The 8,634-nt window shown below is 37.8% G+C and overlaps 1 pseudogene; it reads left to right on the top strand.

Moving 5' to 3' along the window:
- Nucleotides 1–1,744: 1,744 nt before the first annotated feature.
- Nucleotides 1,745–6,532, top strand: LOC104103017 (probable protein phosphatase 2C 55; annotated as a pseudogene).
- The last annotated feature ends 2,102 nt before the right edge of the window (nt 6,533–8,634 follow it).

The raw sequence follows: 8,634 nt of genomic DNA, 5'->3' as shown, positions 1-8,634 counted from the left end.
ATTGTAGTAAGTTCCCTTATGAGTGATGAATGTATTTTTCTCCTGGTCATCCTCATCCATAAGTATCTAGTTGTAGCCTGAGTATGCTTCCAGGAATCTCAGCAACTCGTGTACCGTTGTGGCGTCGATGAGCTGTTCAATATGCGGCAATGGGAACAAATCCTTTATGCATGCTTTTTTCAGATCAGTGAAGTCCACGCACATCCTCCACTTCTCGTTCTTCTTTTAACCATTACTACGTTAGTGATCCACTTGGGATACTTTGACTCCCTGATAAAGTCGTTTGCTAGGAGTTTCTCCACTTCTTTTATGGACAGCCTCGTTGATGGCGGCATTGAAGTTTCGTCGGACCTTCCTTACTCATGCTGACCAAGGTGTCAGTTACCCAAGCCTCTAGGAGTTTTTGATGGCAGGTGGTGCTTTTCTCCATGGACGTGGAAGCTTTTTTTCCGTTGGGTTTGGTCGTGCTACAGAAGGGTGTCAACGACTTCCTTAGCCTGAGGGTTGGCATAGGGGTCATTTCTTCATCTTGTGTTTCGTACCCTTCGTCGATGGCACTCATTAGATTGAGTGAGATGTTGTATGTTGCTACCAACTCCTTTTCTTCAGTCGGGTTTTCCCTGGTTACCTGCCATGGAGTCTTTGTATGCAAAGAAGAAAAAAAGGATAGCCTTACAGTGTACTAAGTTAGTGAGTTATGAGCGTTGTAGATCTTAATGAAAACTAATAGTTTGACTATGAAATTTTCACATACGACGCCAAACTGTATGACCCAAAAAATAGATTTTGGTTTTATACAATTAGATTTATTGAAAAATAGTGTTGATTATAGTCAATATATTAATCCAAGGATAGATCTTGTATTTTACGGTGAATATTTAATGTATAACATTAAAGAAAATAACTTGGGACAATAATGACTTGAAAATATAAATGAGAGCAATAAATGACATTCAAACAGTAAATGAGGCAATGATAGCCCGACACGGATGAGTTCCCCAGATGTCTTTCTGATAATGATGGATAATGATAAACAACCGTATATTCCGATCCTTCTTGCATCAGGAGAAGAGGGATAAAAGAAGGAAAATGTAAAGTCAACCTTTGTTTCTATTTAATAAAGTGAGAATTCTTAGCATTGAGAATGTTGATGAAATTCTCTAGAAAAGGTTCAATCCCTTTTTTGATCTACATCTCTTCCTATTTATAAGAGTACATGAGCCACAAAACCTTAAATAGTACAACATAAGGGAATATACATAGAATATTCTCTAGGAAATCTAAATTCTAAGGCTGGTCATTACTTCGTACTGAGAGTGGATGCTCATCTTCGTCCTCGTGCCAAGCTAGTTCGATCTCGGCACAACTTTATCCTTCACCTTTGACCTCGAGCTTTTGGAGTCATCTCGACGCGTCACCACCGTTGTAGGCTTTATTATAGTTGGCCGGGTCAAATATGTCAAATGAAGTTTTTACCCATACAGTTCCCAACTTCAACTTGGAGTACGTAAATTGATTCATAAAATTTTTTTGTAAAAGAATTGTTTGATATGTTATGTAGTTTTCTCCTTATAGTTAACTCACTTTCTTTTGTAAGAAAAGATAAAACCTTTTTGAATTTAGTAATAATACACAATATAAATGAAATTTGATTTTTACGTAGCAATTTGAGTTATGATACATTGTTTAGTCTATATTGACTCAATAAATCTTCATCTTCTCAAATTTTGGTACCGGACACCGATCGAACTCATTTGACTCCCTTTCAACTCTTCCATTTGACACGAAAAAAAGATAGAAAAGAAAAAGAAAAATGGAACGGCAACGGGGTAAAACTTCAACAGTTCAACTTGCTCCTAATTCTTGCCACCCAAAACCAAAATAGAAGCAGCTGCAGTTTTGCATTAGCGCCAACCCCCCCCCCCCCCCCCCCCCCAAACACACACACACAAAACCCCCCTCCAAACCCCAACCTTTGTAGCAAAGCTGCTGCCATTGGCGATAAGGAAAACATTTTTCAGGTAATGTCTGATACCGTCCCTCTTTCTTACGTCATTTCTTACTTATTTAAGCATTGTGAATAATACAAGGGGGAAAGCTCATAACTTGTTCTTTGTAAGTTGTAACTTACTACTATTATTTTGTTTTATCCGTTTTTGTAGTTTTTTCCTTTAATCTGCTAGTAATTTCTTGTTAGCTTGATAAGGATAAAGAGGACATTTTTAATCCTAATGTATGTGTCTGCTTGTTGGGTCACATAGCCTTGCATTAGATTTGATCAAGGGCGGCTCGACGTAATATGGGGCCTAAGGCGAAAATAAAAAGTGAGGCCTTAAATTTTTTTAATCATTTTTTTACTCTTATAATTTATCGAAATCTAAAGAAGTTATAATCAGTTTTAATTATTGCCAATGTCTAACCAATTTGTTTAATCTCTCTTGTGTTATCATGTTGAACTTTATTGATTTAGTTTTGAAAAACTTTTTCAACCGAGGCAACTGATATAGAAATTGTTAACGGTAATTGAATTAACACTTTTTAACTGATTGAGTTTGCCAATTAGAGTATTCTTCTACTTATACAGTTTCTCTTAACACTTTTTCAACCAATTTGTTTAATCTCTCTTGTGTTATCATGTTGAACTTTATTGATTTAGTTTTGAAAAACTTTTTCAACCGAGGCAACTGATATAGAAATTGTTAACGGTAATTGAATTAACACTTTTTAACTGATTGATTTTGCCAATTAGAGTATTCTTCTACTTATACAGTTTCTCTTAACACTTTTTCTTCTAAATATAAGTTGAAATAAATAATACTGTAGTAACTGCTATGTTTCAAGAGTCATTCAGTGTTAAGGATGAATTTTAATAGTTACTTATCAAAGTAGCTTGAAACATATCTGCAAAGGCACTCAAAGAATTAAGAAAAATTGTTCTAAACTAACATTGTAAGTCGATTCAAGTTGGGACGAATTTTTTTTTTTTGGGATCAAATCCACTAGGCATTGTGCCTATGGTTAGTTTTTATAAATAAGAAATCAACTAGTACAGCAACGGAGGGGGACATGAACCTTACCTCCAAAACTATGGTGGATAACCAATTGATTGTCCAAAAGTGACAATCAATTGAAACCTGTACACTGAGTGAAGTTAGACCTATAAAATGGTGCCATATGCCTTTCCATATTGGATTAGCAACTGGACCCCAAAAACAAAAGTAACCTAGGTCAACTATGCAAAAAGGATGGAAGGACTCCTTCCATTTACCGGAGAAACTATACCTAAAGAATGAACTAACTACCCCCAAGTGACAAAAAACAAATGTACAACCATGAGTGGGGAGTAGTTCTATAGCACAAAGAACCTATATTCATCATAGCTTTAGCATTGCTAAGAAGGAAAGCCAATCTGAAGAGAAGCATATGAGTGACCAAAGGAGAATGAGCCGTGAATTGTCTGTGTGTGATGCCATTGACAGAATTGATGGAGCACTGCATTGGTGGCATTAGCTGCCTGTTGTGTAACCTCTTGGGTGTCCATGAAAATGCCTCAACTATGTGTCCAGATGCACAGGAGAGGGCATGATGTGCTGCTGATGATAGAGGGCAAGTGTGATGCATTCTGCACCTAGAATATGCAGTAGTGGTGCCCTGGGAGTTGCCTGTTGATGTAGCATAGTGGTCAGATAGGTTGGAACACTTAAGCATGTTCCCAAGGATCCTATCAGCAGTGTATGAATGTTGTATGTGTGCCAAATTTGCATGATCATGGAGACAGCCCAGGAGGATTGATGTACTTTCAACAGACTGAGCATCTGGGATGCTAATACCACACCTTGGAAGTGCATCAATGATCTAGACCTGTCAAGTGTACCTGCAAAATTCAACAAACAAGTTAGTAGTAAAGGGCCACCGTTGCCCTTCTTCCAGGGAAAAGAGATTGTGACTCTGCAGACAGAGTTGAAGGACTGCTGCAGTCCGTGAGCATCACTATCCTTCATCTGTGAGTAAAAGAGTAGGGAATTGTTCTCAGGTTCTTGTGGGTTATGAGGGCTGGTGTGGCCTTTGAAGACATGAAATAACTAGTAACTACAATTTAAGATGTGTAAAACTTTTAGTTATAACTATTTTAACCAAATGATTTAAAAATTCAATCAATAATACATAATTATTAAATATTATATATACGTATTATTTAAAGATTTTGGGGCCCTAAATATTTTGGGGGCCTAAGGCCATTGCCTTAGTGGCGGCCTCAGGCTCCAGCCGGCTCTGGATTTGATTATTTTGTTGTTACGTTAGAATTTACATTCTACTAAATTTGTTGGATTGAAGTTTGGAATTAGTCTTAGATTCTTTGTTTCCTTATGGAATATGTTTCATTGTGCAACAGACATATGGTCTTTGTACAGGAACTTCTTGCTTGTAAGAATTTTAAAAACACTTTTTTGTTCATATTAACAGGCATTCAAGTGGCAAAGGTTGAGGGATTTGTGATTTAGGTCACAGGTTCAAGTCCTGTGCCATGCGAACTAGGCCTGGTATTTAAGTGCAGAAGGGTAGAAGGTCGAGTCCATTATCCCTGAGTTACAATGGTTGCAGTTGGTCCTACGGGTTGGCCCCAGACAGATTTCTCCGTCATTGAAATAAACAAGGTGTTCACTTTTTCTTAGCTCTCTGCATTCTCTGTGTTGTTTAACTTTATTAGGGAGTTGTTGGGGAGAAGGGGAGATTTCGGGATTAACTTAGAGGGAGCTGCGAGTTTGAGTCTTGCTGTTTACTGTACTTCACATATTCATGCTTTATCTAGTGTACTTCACATATGCATGCTTTATCTACTTCACATGAGACCATGTTAGGTTTTTAAGAAGTGATTATTTTTGCAGAACCTTACACCCTGAATTGCAAGCGGAGCTTCTCCTGGCATTGATAGTCACGTAGCAAAATGGCTGTTTGTGGTTCAAGAACTTCTAATATTGGTCATTTTGTTGGCAATATGACTGCTAGGCGCCTACAATATGGTTTGTCAGTAAATAGTAGCACCGTCTCTTACAGCAATAGAAGCATTGAGAATCTTAGAAAAGCCAATATTAGTTTGAGAAATAAAGACAAGCCCCAAAACTTCCTGTTATCTCAATATTTCAGAACTAGTGTTGCAAAGAGGAGGGGTAATTCCAATCCATACAAAGGATTTGGATTAAAAGGTTTTCGCATTTTATCACCTGCGCATTTCTCTTCTGAAACTACTTCTGCTCCTGGTCTGTCTTCTGATAACTCTAAGGGAAAGGAACAAGCTGCAAATACTGCTGATTCTTCTGAAGGAAAGATACACCTGAAGCTGAATTCGGGATCATTTTACCTGCCTCATCCCGCTAAAGTAAAAATTGGTGGAGAGGATGCCCATTTTATTTATGGCCCTGCACAAGCTATAGGTGTAGCTGATGGGGTCGGTGGATGGGCTGATCTTGGTATTGATGCAGGGGAATATGCCCGTGAATTAATGTCTAACTCTATATCTACGATACAAGAGGAACCTAAGGATTCCATCGACCTAATCAAGGTCCTTGAGAAAGCTCACTATAAGAACAAAAGCAAGAGGTTCTTCGACTGCTTGTATTATTGCGCTCACTGATGAAGATCTTTATGCTGTTAATTTAGGAGATAGCGGATTTATGTTGGTTAGACATGGATCTGCTATATTTAAATCTCCTGCACAACTGCACGGTTTTAATTTTCCATATCAACTGGAGGGAAGTAGTGCTGGTGATTTGCCTAGCTTGGCTGAGGTGTTTAAAATTGCAGTTGCTCCAGGAGATGTCGTAATTGCTGGTACGGACGGGCTTTTTGACAATTTATATGATGCAGATATCACTGGAGTTGTGCTTCATGCTGTGGAAGCTGGCTTAGGGCCACAGATGACAGCTCAAAAGATAGCAGTATTGGCACAACAAAGAGCAATGGACCCAACTAAGCCGTCCCCTTTCTCTGATGCAGCCAAAGAGGCCGGATTTGAGTACCACGGGGGAAAACTTGATGACATAACTGTAGTTGTTTCTTGCATAACTAGTAACAGCAATCCATAATATTCTAGATTTTCGAAGACATGGGAAATTGGGAATGTTGACCACTTCGGATTCTTAGTTTGGACACTGCAGTACCAGAAATCAGCGGCATCAGTGGGTTGAATTTTTGCTCTTGGATTGCCGAAAGAACAATTGTTGAAAACGAAAGCTCTGCAGCTGCATGTTGCGGCAAGCTAGTGGAGCACCTTATTTGGTCAAGTGTTTTAGTTCCTAAAATTCAAATGGGCTGATTGAGTTCATCAGAATTTATTGGAGGGCGCTATGTTCTACCATGACTAAGTTGATAGAGATCTTAATTGATTAATTGTTCTTGTTGACATTGATGTATATTAAGATACTGCACGCTGAAAGTTCTCTTTTGTGTCTAATTGGTTTTGTATGCCATGGGTTCTGTATTCTTGAAAAAATACTTTCCTTTTTCTACCCACTTGGGGTTTGTGAGAACACAATTTGCTGGCCTACTGCCCAACTCTGGATTTAGTTTTGTAACACTCTGAATATACTAATCTGAAATTCGATTTGGAGGGATGGGATGACTGACAAGGAGGGAGGTATACCTCCTTGAACCGGATGGGTTGGGTGTTAGAAAAGTTGATGAACAATTTACACTCAAGGGTGTGACCTATAGAGGTTAAAACTTTGGAGATCAAGGTTCAAATCCTAGTTAGCAACAAAAAAAAAAGTTAAGTAATTTTTTCCTATCTATGTAAGTCTTGGTGAACAGAGTTACTTATTAGTACTTGTGCTAGTGGAAAGTAGTGTCAAGAACTCGTCTCTCCACTAGAATCCTAAAAGTCAAGTGCAGCAGAAATTGGAAAGATCCTAACTTTGTATATATGTACCAAAATATATAGGGATAAGTATAATAAAAGGAGATAAGTAGCTATTATATCCTGCTTAGAGAATATGATATTAATTTGTATAGTAAATAAAGTTGTTCTCTAATGAAAATCGAAAAAGCTGTCTTGATTTTTGGCTTAGGTATATATAATGTTCTGCTAGATCTAGTGTAGAGCACAATTCAGTATCTATGTCTAATTTAAATTCTTCTAGGCTTATACTAGGGGTATCAAATAGGCGGGTTGGGCTAATTTCTGGCGGGTCAAAATGAGTTGAGTAAAGTAGCTTGGGCTGAGATAGACTGGGTTAAGTTGAGTTAAATTTTGGGTCATAGCCAACCCACCCAATTCTTACCTAGCTTTAATTTATTTGTATTATTTTCTGATGTATTGTTTAATTATCAAATACGACTTTTTTTTCTTTTGTTATGGTCATATATAACATATCAAACAAAAAAAATTATTTTAAAAATATTTTAGCAAAGTTACTCATGGATCAATTTAGGCTAAAAATCAGCCCAACTTTAGATAGGTTGAAATGGGTTGTTGGGTTGAATTGAACAAATGGGCGAGTCAATAACCAGCCCAACCTTGGACGGATTGGGCGGGCTCAAATTGCCACCCCTAACTTACACTTAGGTTTTCACCAAATATTTCTACTTTAACTAGAGAAAGATGTATTGGCATAAAACTGAAACAATCTTTAAGTGAGTTTTATATACTCTTATATAAGGGTGACAAGTGGGCCGATCCGGACCCAGGACCGCGGGCCAAACGGGCCAGGACTGTTAGGATCGGTATTCGTGGGTCTGGCCTGGGCTTCTGGGCCGTTCTACAATTGGGACTGCTAGGACCGGTCCCTGGCGGGCCAAACGGTCCCAACGGTCAACTTTCAAAAAAATATCTGTCCGTTGGGGAATTTAAAATCTGGCCGTTGGCTGTCACAAGCTATTTACAAAATAGCCATTTAACTCCCCCCTCCCTCCCCCCCCCCCCCAAACTTTGTTTTAACCCCAAACTTTTTATAATTACACATTTTCCCTATTTTCAACTATAAATACCCCCTAATTCTTTCATTTTTCTTACAAAATTATCAATCTATCACAATCTCTCTCTAATTTTCTTCTATAATTGCTACTATTGCTTACTTTATTGTTACAATTTATGAAAAAATTATGAAGTTGGTGAATTGAAGTCTTCGAGTCTTCAACGATAACCAAATTTCAACAAGTTGTTCGTCAATTCGGTAAACTTGTTCCAACTCTTAAGTTTTAATATTATAGTTTTGTTTGTTTTATTTATTTATTATTACTTGATTAATTAAGATGGATTCCTTAAAAAAGAATTTGGTAAAAATAAGGGGAAATTCAAGAATGGTGAATCTAGTGGTCAATCTGTTCCTCCTCCACTGCCCCCGGCTTCCCGAACCAAACCCCATATCCGTCCTACACCTGCTATTCTTGATAGCGATAATAATTTATTACAATTTATTGAGAGTATGGTGAATAATTAGACTATGAATTAATGAATGCTCTTTATTTTAATCCAACTATTGATGAAAATGATGATGAAGAAATAGATTTTGATGAAACTCAACCGGATGATGATACACCCACTAGTCCTGCTCCTGATGTTAACCCAACTAGTGATAACCCTGCTAATCCAAATGATGCCCCATCTGATACTCCTGTTACTGTCCCTACTTTTTCTAG

This window comes from Nicotiana tomentosiformis, chromosome 6 (genome assembly GCF_000390325.3).
Source record: "Nicotiana tomentosiformis chromosome 6, ASM39032v3, whole genome shotgun sequence".
In the NCBI taxonomy this organism is placed as follows: Eukaryota; Viridiplantae; Streptophyta; class Magnoliopsida; order Solanales; family Solanaceae; genus Nicotiana; species Nicotiana tomentosiformis.
This window is presented reverse-complemented; position numbering and strand designations above follow the sequence as displayed.